Consider the following 14,035-nt stretch of genomic DNA (forward strand, 5'->3'; position numbering starts at 1 on the left):
GAGTGAAACAAAGAGATCTGTGGGGAAAGTAGGTAAATATTGAATAGACATGGTCTAGTAGTCCATGGTAAAGAGTATGGATTTTATTTTAGCTTCATTAGAAAGGTGCTGGAAGGTTTCAAAGCAGAAACTGAAAAAAATTAAGTTTAATTTTTAAAATATATCTTTCTAGTGGAGAATAAAGTGACTTCTCTGGTCACTCAGAGAGTAAAGTGTCTGCCTGCAATGTGGGAGACCTGGGTTTGATCCCTGGGTCAGGAAGATCCCCTGGAGAAGGCACTGGCACCCCACTCCAGTATTCTTGCCTGGAAAATCCCATGGACGGAGAAACCTGGTCGGCTACAGTTCATGGGGTCACAAAGAGTTGGACACAACTTAGTGGTTTCACTCTCACTTTCACTTTCAATGGAGAATAGACTTTAACAAGTCAAGAGTGGAAGCAGAGAAACTAGCTAGTAGGCAGATACTTCAGTCCTAGTAAGAAGTTGCGATTGTTTGGATTAAGGTGAAAGCTTTTTTTTTTTTTTTCTTTGTAACAGCAAGAAATTAATTCAGAATATGTTTTTTAAATAGATTTTAAGTAAGACTTAATGATGGGTTGGATGTGGGAACTCAGAGAGAAATAAACTCTGCAATTCTTAAGATCTTTCCCTGAGCAGATGGATGATTAAAAAGGGGGTTGCTACTGCTAAGTCACTTCAGTTGTGTCTGACTCTGTGCAACCCCATAGATGTCAGCCCACCAGGCTCCCCCATCCCTGGGATTCTCCAGGCAAGAACACTGGGGTGGGTTGCTATTTCCTTCTCCAATACATGCATGCATCCTAAGTCGCTTCAGCCATTTCTGACTCTGTGTGACCCTATGGACAGCAGCCCTCCAGGCTCCTCTGTCCACAGGATTCTCCCGGCAAGAATACTGGAGTGGGTTACTGTTTCCTTCTCCCTAAGAGGGAGGGGGAGGGGGTGGTCGTTGTGCCATTAAATGGAATGTGAAAAAGAGAAATGGGCAGATTTGAGGAATATGGTTGGGAGAATCAAGAATATAGTTCTGAATGTTTTAAGTTCAAGATGTATAACATGCATAAATGGAGAGATGGTAAGTGGACTGTAGTCATCAGATCTAACATTCAACAAGAGAACACTGGAAATAGAAATTTGGGAGCATCACTGTTATAAATAAAACTTCATAACAAAGAACGTGAATGAGGGCAATTCTTAACTTACATCCCTTTAACTCAGGAAATCAGTGAGCTCCTGATTTCAGAAAGTGAGTTCCTTTTTTTCAGTTTCCATTAGGAGAATCCTGGGTATGGAGAAAATGGAATAGAACATACTTCACAACTGTATTTATACTACAGTGCAAAGTGTAAAATAACGTATACTTTGCCTCACCTTTTTTATTTGCTGTTTCCATAAGAACACCCTCTCCAAAAATGTTGTATTCCCTGTGCTTTAGAATAATGAATGATTTATTTTAAATAAGCAATCTGTACTGTGACACAGAGCAAGTAATTTGAGAGATTATCGAGATTAGAAGGCCTCAAACTCAGGCCCACATTAGGATCACCTGGAGGACTTATTGAAAAAGATTTCTGGGACCATGGCCAGAGTATCTAATATAGGAGATCTGAGGTAGTCCAAGAATTTGCTTTTTAAAAAGTTACAAGATGATGCTGATGCTGCATGGGTGAGAGTGACTAATCTGGATAGAACATTAATAATCAAATAACTGAGGCAAAAGTTCTGTCCTGTGTCCTGAAATTTACTTTCTTATTTTAACCTTATTCTGTACATATCTTTGGTCTCCCCAGGTGACTCAGTAGTAAAGAATCCACCTGCCAATGCAGGCGATGCATGTTTGATCCCTGGGTGGGGAAGATTCCTTGAAGAAGGAATGGCAACCCATTGAGAAATCACATGGACAGAGGACCCTGGTGGGCTACAGTCCATGAGGTTTCAAAAGAGTCAAACATGATTTAGTGACTAGACAGCACCAACAATACATATCTTTAATATCAAATTTCCAGGTAATGGAAAAGTGCATGTGATACTTCAGCCTATTGTTAATATTTTCTCTGCATGATTTGGAAGAACTGATTAATTGATTAGTCAGATGTTCATTTTTTTTGTTGTTCTGTGGGCTGTGTGTGTGTGTTGTTAATGTATTAGGGTTTTCCAAAGAAATAAAACAAGTAACACTGAGATATATATATGTATATATGTAGAGGGAGAGAGAGAGAAATGCTATTGTCTTCCCATATATAATATCTCTATTATAGTATATCTGTAGTATTATTATGGTATACCTGTGGTAATATCACTTTGTATCTAATATCTACCTATTTATATTTACATCTTGATCTATATATAGTTATCTCTCACCCCCACCCATATATATCTTTGGAGAAAGAGAGGGATTGAGAGATTTATTTAAACAATTGGCTTCTACAATTATGGAAGCTAAGATCCATTATCTCAGCCATCTGCAAACTGGAGATCCAGGAAAGCAGATTTGTAATTCTAGCCAAAATCTGAAAGCCTGAGATCCAGGAGAGCCAATGGTATTCAGGCCCTCAGTAGATTAGATGGTGCTTCCCCACATTGGGGAGGGCAACCTACTTTACTGAGCCAAGTGATTCAAATACTAATCTCATTTGGAAACACTTTCATAGAGCCATGCAGAGATACTGTTTAATCTGGGCACATCTTTTCCAGTCAAGTTGACACATGAAATTAACCACACAGTTACTATCGCCTAATTCTTTAAGCTTGTTATACTTCTCCTCAGAAATTTAGCTTATGTCACAGGACAGTAAATCCATGCAGTTGACCAATTTTGCAATAAGAATAAAAAGTGCAGCATTGGGATACTGGAATCTAGAAGGGAAGAATAAAAAGTATTATCTCTGAATGCTTTCAGAGAGTTGACACCATTTCTTTTTTCATTTTTCATAAAACAGTTATCCATAAGTGCCAAGCCCTGTGCTAGACCCTAAGGAGACAAAGATGACTTGCAAATTTTGTCTGATTTTTAAACTAAAAAATTCTTATAGTCAGTCATATTGGCATAGTTACAGTATAGCCAAAAATAATTTTAGGTATAAGAAATCAAAGAAAGTAAATGAAAATAAAATATTTTATTATTTTTTTGGCTGAAGACAGATTTTCAGAGCTGAATAATTTCCTCTGTTCTCTCTTCATTTCATATACAGCCATGGGCAAGAAACTCCCAATAAAGCACTTCTATTCCCACAACAGGTTGTAACTTCCGCTGGCAGGTTATAAAACATTTCATGTGCACCAGGCAACACTATTTTCCAAAGCTTGAGCTAATTATGTGAGATTTATCTATGTGGAAACACAGGGATTAAGCAAGTAGGAAAAATAGGGAGAATTTATTTAGTGGCTGTGTTTAACAAAGGATAATGAAAACAAGGGTTGTAGGAAACAAAATATTTCCTGAAATTAATACCTAACCAGTGAAGGAAGTCATGAGTATTCTGTTGGTGCTTTAATCCTGGTCTAACAGAAACTGCTACCAATCACACAGAAATGCAAAGCAGACATTTTTGCTTTTAAACCAGTCTTGAAGCTCCATTTACCTTATCACTTTGGTATACTTTTGACTAAGCTGCTTGGTTCTTATTTTCAGATTATTCTCTGGTGGAACTGTTGCTAAAATACCTTATCATTGTAGTATGCTAATTTTTTGTGCAAAGCATATTATTTAAAAAATACCTTTAACCTGCAAATAATTACTTATAATTGTTTGGTCTGTAAGCCTTCATTTTATTTGTTTAGCTTTGCAGCGCCATCCTCTCCTTGCCCAGAGTTACTTGTTTTCCTCTTATTGCCTAATTGCACATTATACCCCGCTCCAATTTTCTTATTACACAATTAATTTATCTGGGGGAAAGAGAGACCCCAATGTTTTATTTCCCTTAATTCAGAGTTTTAATTTTCTCAGTTTGCAATCTTAATATTTCTCTTTTTCTTCATAGGCTTGTTTGTAATATTTACTATCTGCGATGACCCTAATCTTTCAAACATGAGACAATAATCTTGAAAGTGCTGCATCATAAGCATCTATTATTTCTTTGGATGATAGGCCTTCTGTAGTAAATCAGCATTTTAAAAAATGCTTGTTATTTGTTCAGGTGAAGGAAAATTACCATATTTTCAGAATTTAATTAGCACCAACCTCTTCATCTTTATTTACCAGTCTTCTCCCAGAACAGTCAATTCCTCAAAGTAAAAACATTATTTCCATCTTGAAAGATAGCTTCACAGTGGATATAAGTATCAAGACCCTAAGTGTCCTCTCAAGAGTCAGGATTAAATCAGATTGTACGAACCCTAGAGTAGTTTTCTTCCCCTACAAGGCAATTGCTCTGAATCGCCAGTTACGAAGCAGTCAAAATATAACTACTCTTTTGGGACTGAAGACCTGGGGTGGATTCCTGGATCTAAGATCTCGACGAGTGTTATTTCCACCCTCTTTTTTGGTTTCCTCCAACTCTCCTTAGTAGCTTCTCCTTTCTTACAGTTTCCTCATCTGTTGTTTAGTTGCTGAGTCATGTTGGACCCTTTGTGACCCCATGGATTGTCAGGTTCCTCTGTCCATGGGATTCTCCAGGCAAGAGTACTGAGTGGGCTGCCATTTTATTCTCCAGGTTCCTCATATAGAAATTTTTTTTTTTAAATAAGTGAGTAGATTAGTGAGAAGAAAGAATATGAAGAGAGGTGTGTCATAAAAAGAAAGAAAACAAATTATAATTTTATGTTATTGCAATATAAAAACTGACTAAGCATGTATGTAGTGAACTCTTTCAGTGTTGAATGCTGTGATTACCAACAGTGCTGGATCTAGAATTTCTGTAGAGACAGGTGCTCAGAAGATGCAGGAATCTGACTGGAGGGAGAGCAGGATGTCGTCTTGAATTGCATTTGTATTGTTAACACAGATTTTAATCACATTATGATGTGTTTGTGGATGGCAGAACTCTGAACACTTGCAGACTCACTCTCCACTCTCTCCCACCCTGTGGCTCCGAGGCCAAGGCTGATCAAACTTCTCATCAAGAAGCTCCCTTGCATTCTAGCCTCCTACAGGGTTTGACAGTAGCAGGAGCTGGCAAAATATTGGATGGAGGGTGAAGAGTGAAATTGGGATATTCTTCTCCCAGATTCCTTCTTCTTTTTTTTTTTTATCTTTTTTTTTTTCCTTTATTTATTTATTTATTTTTTCAGTGGGTTTTGTCATACATTGATATGAGTCAGCCATAGATTTACACGTATTCCCCATCCCAATCCCCCCTCCCACTTCCCTCTCCACCCGATTCCTCTGGGTCTTCCCAGTGCACCAGGCCCGAGCACTTGTCTCATGCACCCCACCTGGGCTGGTGATCGGTTTCACCATAGATAATATACATGCTGTTCTTTCGAAACATCCCACCCTCACCTTCTCCCACAAAGTTCAAAAGTCTGTTCTGTATTTCTGTGTCTCTTTTTCTGTTTTGCATATAGGGTTTCCCAGATTCCTTCTTGAAAAGTCCTTCTAGCTTGGCTTCTTTCTTCTTCTTCTTTTTTTTTTGTTTTTTTTTTTTTGTGAGGGGAGGGGCTATACTGCGTCTTTGTTGCTGCTTGGGTGCATGGGCTTTCTCTTGCGGAGAGCAGGGCTACTCTCTAGTTGCAGTGTGTGGGCTTCTCATTGTTGTAGCTTCTCTTATTTCAGAGCATGGGCTCTAGGGTGCTTGGGCTTCAGTTGTTGTGGCTCCTAGGCTCTAGAGCACAGTCTTAATAGTTACGGCACACATGGGTTTAGTTGCTCTGCAGCATGTGGGATCTTCCTGGATCAGGGATTGAACTCTTGTCTCCTGCTTTGGCAGATGGATTACTATCCATTGCACCACCAGGGAAGCCCTTAGCTTATTTCTTGACCAGAGTCATAATTTACTGATACTCAACCTCTCCGCTCAACTCTACCTCTTTCTCTGAGTTCCATTTCTCTTCCTCTTCTTGATCCTTCAGGACTAGTAGTTATTGTTCCTGATGTTGCTAGTTCTGATACACTGTCTATCATGTGTGGGTTCCTTTTACCCACTAGCAGACACTGCATTAGATTTCTCAAATTACCTCCTTGTGGTCTTGTTTTTGTTGTTGCTGCCTGGACAGGGAGTATAAATGAAGGTAATTGGAGAGGCAAGTTTAATGTTGTAAGTTAGGTCCAAAAATAGTTCAGGTATTTTTCTCTTATAGATATTTCTTTGGTTGGGGAACTATGGGCATACAAATAAGTATTTCCAAAAGATTCTTGAAGGCTCAAAAGTTGGAGCTGTGGCCCTAGCAGCCTATAATTCCTTAGCATGAACTGTGATAGTGATTTTTTTAACCTTGCAAAGAGGGGTCAGACCCCTGTTGTCTGTTACCTGAACTGTCACAACAGCCTCCCAGTTACTCTCTAGGCTGCCTATCTGATAAAAACCACCCTTCTGTTTACATCACACAGTGATGTTTCTCAATGGCCTTGGGATAAAGTGTGGTGTCCTTGTCATGACAAATATGATGTTCTCCTACATTTGGCTCTTGCTTACTGCTCTGGTCTCACCTTGAACCCTCACTTATATTTTTAGCAATTTGGCAACACTGAAAGGTTAGTGATGTCCCAGAAATACTTTCTGCTGATTATCATCTATATGTCTTTGCTGCTGCTCTTTCCTCTGCTTGTTATTGAACTCCAGCCTGTCTGATGAATTTTTTTCCTCATCACATAATCACACAAAACATCTACTTCAGGAAAGCTTGTCTGAAAACTCCTTGCACTGTCCTTCTACCTCATCCAACATAAATGCCTCTCTACTATGATCCATGAGAGGCTTCCCATGTGGCTCAGTGGTAGAGAATTTGTCTGCCAAGGCAGGAGACACAAGAGACTCAGCTTTGACCCATGGTTTGGGAAGATCCCCTGGAGAAGGAAGTGGCCACCCTCTGCAGTATTCTTGCCTTGAAAATCCCATGGACAGAGGAGCCTTGCAGGCTATAGTCTTTAGGGTCTCAAAGAGTCAGACATGACTTAGCAACTGAGCACGCACACCAACTATGATCCATAACATTCAGAGTACTCACTCTTCCCAGCTAACACACTGATTTGTATTTATCCAGTTAGGTCTATCTCTAACTCCAAGTGAATGAGTGCAAGCATCAGCCAGATACATTAAAACATTATCAGAACCTATCATTAATTAGTCCTTAATTGAATCAATTGATTAATGGAATTTTCCAGTGGACCACTTGTTACAGATAATAATTAGTTAACTGCTTTATCAATTGACTTAATTAATTGGATTCATTGCTTTTGACTGTCTAATCTCACCAAACACAAAACAGCCTGAGTATAGGACAAAAAAAGAGGCACTAAAATGGAAAGCATTACTCAACAGCTCCATTGAGAAACGGGGAGTTTCATTTTTTTGATGTTCTTTTCAGTTCATATTAAGCTTCTGTTTCCTTTGTTGTGGAAATCCTGGCTCAGACACATATTATTACGTTATGCATGGGCCCTGAAGCCCATCCACCCATACTCCCTGGGTGTACATCCTGCCCCCAACATTCACTAACTGTGGACATTGGCTGGGTCACTGAACCTCTTAAGTTTCTTTCTGTATCAATGAACTTGTAATTATATTAGTATCCATCCCATATGTTTGCTCTGAGGATAATCATATGTAAACTGGTGATGTCATAATTTGAAACTCATGTGGAAATAAGTAATATAGGATTGATATCTCATATTATATCCCCCAATGATTTCTATGTGGACTAAAGACTTAAGTATGAATATCATACTTTAGTATTCTCAGGGAAATGATATGGGAGACAATCTTTATGACTTCTAGGCAGGAACTGACTTTAATATAGACATAATAAGTACAAACCATGAAGTATGTTTATAAATGTAAATGGTCTCATCAAGAAGTATATTAAACAAAAAGTAATTAAAGTTAAAAGATTCAAAGACTGGGAGAAGATATTAGCAATACAAATAATAAATGTCCAGAATAAAAATGGCATCAACATATTGATAAGAAAAATATGATAGCTTGATTACAAGAACAAGTGTTAGCAGAGAAATGTAGAGGAGGAAAAAACTTGGATCCCAAATAAATATGAGCAAATGTAGTCCATCTCACTAGTAATAAATGAAATGATATTGAAATTCAATTAAATTCTATTGTACACTCAGCAGATTCACAAAAATGTTGAAGTTTGATCATTCCACTGAGTATTTTGAGGGAGAGAAACTCTTATACATCAGTGTACCTGTTTTGGAGAAAAATTTGGCAATACCTAGAAAAGAAAAGTTGAAGAAGTGAAACATTTTGCAGTAAATAGACTGGTTAAACACATTACCTATACACTGCCTATAAAGCAATTCAGTTCCTAGGTACAGGTCTTAGAGAAAGTCCTGCAAATGTATAAAGGGGCCCTTATGTAATATATAGAAAATATAAAGAAAAAAACTTATGAGTAGCAGTGGTGAGAAAGTCTCAACAAGGAACAAATAGTTAAATGAACTGTGGTGTTTTCTTAAAATTGAATAGATAAATAAAATATGATGTTTCATTAAAACTGAGAAATGTAAAGTGGTGAAATTGAAGGAATTAGAGCTGTGCATATCAAAATTAATAACTATTGTATGTTTCAGTGAAAAAATGAATGCATGAAGTACAATGCCATATATGAAGTGAAATACACTAAATATTGCTTTTATTACTTGGGATAGATACATGTAAAAATACTAAAAATGACAGAAATATTAAGCATTAAATTCTGAGTGTTAATTACTTGTGACAGTGAATGGGAAAAGGACTTCATGGGAGTCTTCAGCAGATCTTAATTCTGTTATCAGTACATTTTTTTTCTTTCTTTCTTTTTTTTTTATTAGTTGGAGGCTAATTACTTCATAACATTTCAGTGGGTTTTGTCATACCAATTTTTTTTCTTGAAGTGGATGGGAACTCTATCTTATCATTTAAAATAGATGTAATGACTTCTTAAGAATTTAGATAGAATTAATTAGACTACACAGGCAAAACAATTAGCACCGTGTTAATCACATGGAGAATAAAGTTTCATTTGCTTTCTCTTTCCTGTTTATCTTATAAATAGAACTCATTTTTTCCTGCTATTTCTATTTAGGTAAGGGGGGAGTATGGGGATGAATGCATAGGCCCTAACATACAATGTTTAATGTCAGTCAAACCTGATCCTTCACCTAGATTCAATTAATTGACCTCTCTGAGCCTTGATTTTTCTCCATCTGAACAAGGAGAATACTTCTGTTGATAGTGCAAATTCAATTTTATTTTAACTTAATCCAGGGAAAAATTTTAATATAGACTCTGGTCCCAAATAAGAATTTATTAACCTATTATTGTTATCAACCCTCAGAAATCACATTGCTGGTTAGTGACATAGTTAAGTCTACTAAGACTGTGTGTGTGCTAAGTCACTTCATTTGTGTTCAACTCTTTGCAACCCTATGGACTGCAGCCCACCAGGCTCCTCTGTCCATGGGGAGTCTCCAGGTGAGAATACTAGCATAGGTTGTCATGCCATCCTCCAGGGACCTTCCCGACCCAGGGATCCAACCTGCATCTCTTGTGTCTCTTACACTGGCAGGTAGGTTCTTTCCCATTAGCACCGCTAAGATTAAAAGGTATCACTTTTGAGTTTTATTATGTGTTATGTACTATGTGAAATTACATTTTTTATACTATCTCTTTTAATACTCACAACTTAGGAGTTAGATACTATCTCTATCCAGTTTACAGATGCAGAAATGAAAGCCTAGGGTCTAAATGAACCCAGAGATAAAGTAGAAGAATTCAGGTACTAATTTGGTTGACTTCAAAACCCAGTATTTTAATCATTAACTCCCCTGTCTGCTAGTTTTAGGCTCTTTTTTGGATGTCATCCTGCTGCCTTAAAAATATGTCTTAATGGCAGGAAATGAAATGTTGGCTCTATAAACAGACCATTGAAGTCATTGGTTAGTGAAAGAAGTGGGGCCTTTCTTTATTTTCCTCCTTGTATGAACTAATGCTCATTTTGTCCCAGATTAGTACTACATGTAGAAACAATCACTAATGTAGTTTTTGTCCACTGGAGTTTGAGTCAACTGGTTAATTCCAGCAGTATTTTTACATAGTGGTCTGTTTGGAACAAAAATCTGATGGTAGTACAGGTTATTTGGGCAATTAAATCTGTTGCATATGGTCTGACTGGTAATTGGTTTGGATTTAACTGATTTTTAAAAATAAAATACTGTTTGGAATTTGCATAAATATCTCAGCATAGAAAAAAATAAATGAAACTTGTTGCTTGACATTGTGTCAGTAAATGGCTAGCTGATTTTTTTTTTCAAACAGACACTGTTCTATATAGATAATATATTTACTTTGTGAAAAGAACACCTTACACCGTTTGTAAAACAGAACATAGTTTTGCAGGAGAGGATTATATATTTGTGTGCTGGAAGAAGGGTGCATGGTGAGTGCATTTATCTAGAATTGCTACAGTCAGCTTTTCCAAAGTCATATTTCATCAGAGTTTGTAGAGATTCTGGAAGGCACTGTCTGGAAGGTAATCAGACTATCAATCTCCCCATCATCCCAGATCACACAGAGTCTATATCAGAAAAAAACAAAACCATTCTATAGTTGGTTGCTTAGATCTGCTTTAAAACTCTGTAGGTCAGAGTTAAACAATACCATGAGTATTAATAGAAAAAGACCATATATTAATATCTGTTTTTATTTTCATGATGCAAAGGACTAAGATTCAATATGCAGTAACTGTGAACTCAGTGCAGGATGACTAGTTAATGCTCAAGTTATTGCCAATCTTTAGCTATGTTTTTAGTCAGCTAGGCTTCAGCCAGACTATTTTCCCCGCCTTGGGTGTTCAGAGATATATGACAACATTTTTTTTTTTTCTACCTTACGCTGAAATACACCAAGTTTTTCTAGTCATCAATACCTATTTTATAGTTGCAGTCATTTTCCAATGATGCATGCCAATGGCATGAGTGGAATCTGCCAGCACATAAATCTCTCCCCAATTCCTGCACCAAGTGGAGAGTTAAACATGCATCTTACTTATCTCCTTCTATTTGTACTGTCACAGTCTCTGAATAATATGTTTTTACTCTATCTATAGATATAAATCTTAGAGAATATGTATTTTTAATGTTCTTCTTTAGAAGCATTTTAGTTATACAAAATGGTTTCACTGAATTTATGAATTAAGAGCCCAATAGATTGTTGGTTATGTAGAATTTATGAGATCTTTGTTGAACTTTAATTTGAATGAAGCTGACTACTTGTCACTTTTTCAAAGTCCCATTACTGGCTTTTTTTAATGAACAAATCTTAACATGTTTGTTGTTGTTGGTTTTTTTTTTCTGTTGTGCTTAATAATGAGAGTTTCACTTCATGCATCATTTATTCGAAAACTTTTTATGTCCCAGACTATTGGCTGAGCAATGAACACACAGTAAGAAACATGATAAAATCCTTGCAGCTGTGAATCTTACATATTTGTAGAGAAAAAAGACATCTGACAAGTAATGAAAAGTACTTTTCAAACATCAAATGTTACACTGCCTTTAATAATATGAACGTGGAAATTCCTATCATTGTATCTAAAAAAAAGGATAAGCCTTACATTTTCATAGCTAGTTTGTAGTATGCTGAAGTCATAATTAAGGACTTAACTGTGTGTTGTCCATGGTCCTGAATGCATCCTATAGCTACAGAATAGATGGGGATATTGCTATTTATTTGACTGCTGGACTAAAGTTAATAAAGCTAGTTTTATTAACTGGATGCCAGAAATGTAAAAGTATTTATGCCAGAGTCATGACTCCCAAAAAAGCTCACAGTTTTGGTGTGAAAACTACATCATTATTAATTTTCAGAGTTTTTCTTTTAGTTCTGACCTAAGTATATGCTGCTTGAGAGTTAAAGTGATAGAATAAAGATAGCTATTATTTATGGACAAGAACCAGAGTAGTTGATTTTATTCATCTAAAAGTTTTGCTACTGGTACAAGTGAAAAAGGATAAATTGATAAATGATTTAATGATAGGTAAGCTTATTTTTTTGTCTGTTGAGGTGCAGTCATAGTGGATATCTAGGCTGTTTCAGGACTTTATGGGTAGGTAGGCTACAACTTCATAGTAGTATGAATTTTGTTTACTGTCATGTAATCAAGTGTTTAAGTGTGATAGGAATCTGGACACTAATATGGTTTGAAAGTGACACTTTATAAATCTAAATTTAAATGACCATTTCAATGCAGTCATTATTTTATATATGACACATCACAGGAGTCATTAAGATAGTCAAAACTTATGTAATGAACACATAAAATGATATGACAGATAATAATATAGAAATAATGAACACATATGCACATCCAGGATAAAGGTTTCACATTGGAGATTTTTTTCAAAAATCCCTAGGTCATAAAATCTTGAGGTGAACTTTGAAATATTAATAGAGACAACTGTAAAATTTTCTTAAAAGGAAGCAAATTACCTGATTGTATCGGAGCTTAATTTATTGAATACTTACAGATTTCTGATACTGGATGAATATTGATGAAAAGTGAATACTGATGAAAGGCAAAGTCACAACATGTTCCTTTTGTTAGCACCATATGAACAATGTGTGAATGGCTTGTTTAACGGCAAATTACAGTTCTAATGCAGGAATTTGAAAGGAGTATTACTCTCCATCCAGTTGGTTGCAATTTTATGACAACAAAAGCATCTCAGAGAATATTAATACTCTTTTAAAAATATTTTTTACCTTTACATTTTAAAAAATTAATTATAGGATAATTGCTTTACAGTGTTGTGTTGGCTTCTGCCACACAGCAGCAGGAATCAGCTGTAAGTATACATATATCCGCTCCCTCTTGAACCTTCTCCCCTTCTCTCCATCCCACCCCTCTAGGTTGTTACAGAGCACCAGGTTGAGCTCCCTGTGTTATATAGCAACTTCCAACTAGCTATTTTACTAATGGTAGCAGATATGTTTCACTGCTACTTTCTTCCCACCCTCCCTTTCCCCTGCTCTGTCCAGAAGTCTGTTCTCTGTGTCTGCATCTCTATTCTTGCCCAGCAAATAGGTTCATCAGTACCATTTTTCTGGCTTCCATATATATGGATTATTATACAATATCTGTGTTTTTCTGACTTACTTCACTCTGTGTAACAGTCTCTAGGTTCATCCACCTCACTAGAACTGATTCAAGTTCATGCCTTTTTATGGCTGAATAATACTCCATTGTATATATGAACCACAACTTCTTCATCCATTCATCTGTTGACAAACATCTGTATGAATACTCTTTTTTTTTTTTTTTTTGGAACATTCTCACAGTGGAAACTTCAGGCTCACAATTCCATAAGTCCAATGGTTATCATCCTCACTGTTACTTATCTAAAAGAACAGAAACAAGTTTGAATATCTGCACTAGGAAAGATGTGCGTTGTGCCTTTCTGTTTCTTTAGGGGAAAGAGAAAACTGGGACAGCATGTTTCTTGTCATTCCTGTCCTCTTTCCTGTTTCTCTTTCTATTCATGCTTCAAGTGTAAATACCTCCAAATCTTTAAATTGGAAGAAAAGAGAGTTTGAATTAACAGTGTTGTCTTTAAATATATTTGTTGAGATTTTATTCCTGTTTCTTCTTCAGTGCCCCTCACAACCAAAATCACTATCATTGTGACCATAAACACTTCATTTATCAGGGATATAAGTATATTAAAGATATGCTTGCCATGTAAACTATAAATCATCAAAATGCTCAATGTTGATTTTCAACTGTATAGACAATTGAAACAATTGTCTATAGATAACTGTATAGACTGTGATTTAAAGCTTATGGTATAATATATGTGAAAAGTTTCTCAATTTACTTTTCTACTTTTTATATATTGATAATTTTAAAATTTATTTAGTGTCTTG

Source organism: Dama dama, chromosome 9 (assembly GCF_033118175.1).
Source record: "Dama dama isolate Ldn47 chromosome 9, ASM3311817v1, whole genome shotgun sequence".
Classification (NCBI taxonomy): domain Eukaryota; kingdom Metazoa; phylum Chordata; class Mammalia; order Artiodactyla; family Cervidae; genus Dama; species Dama dama.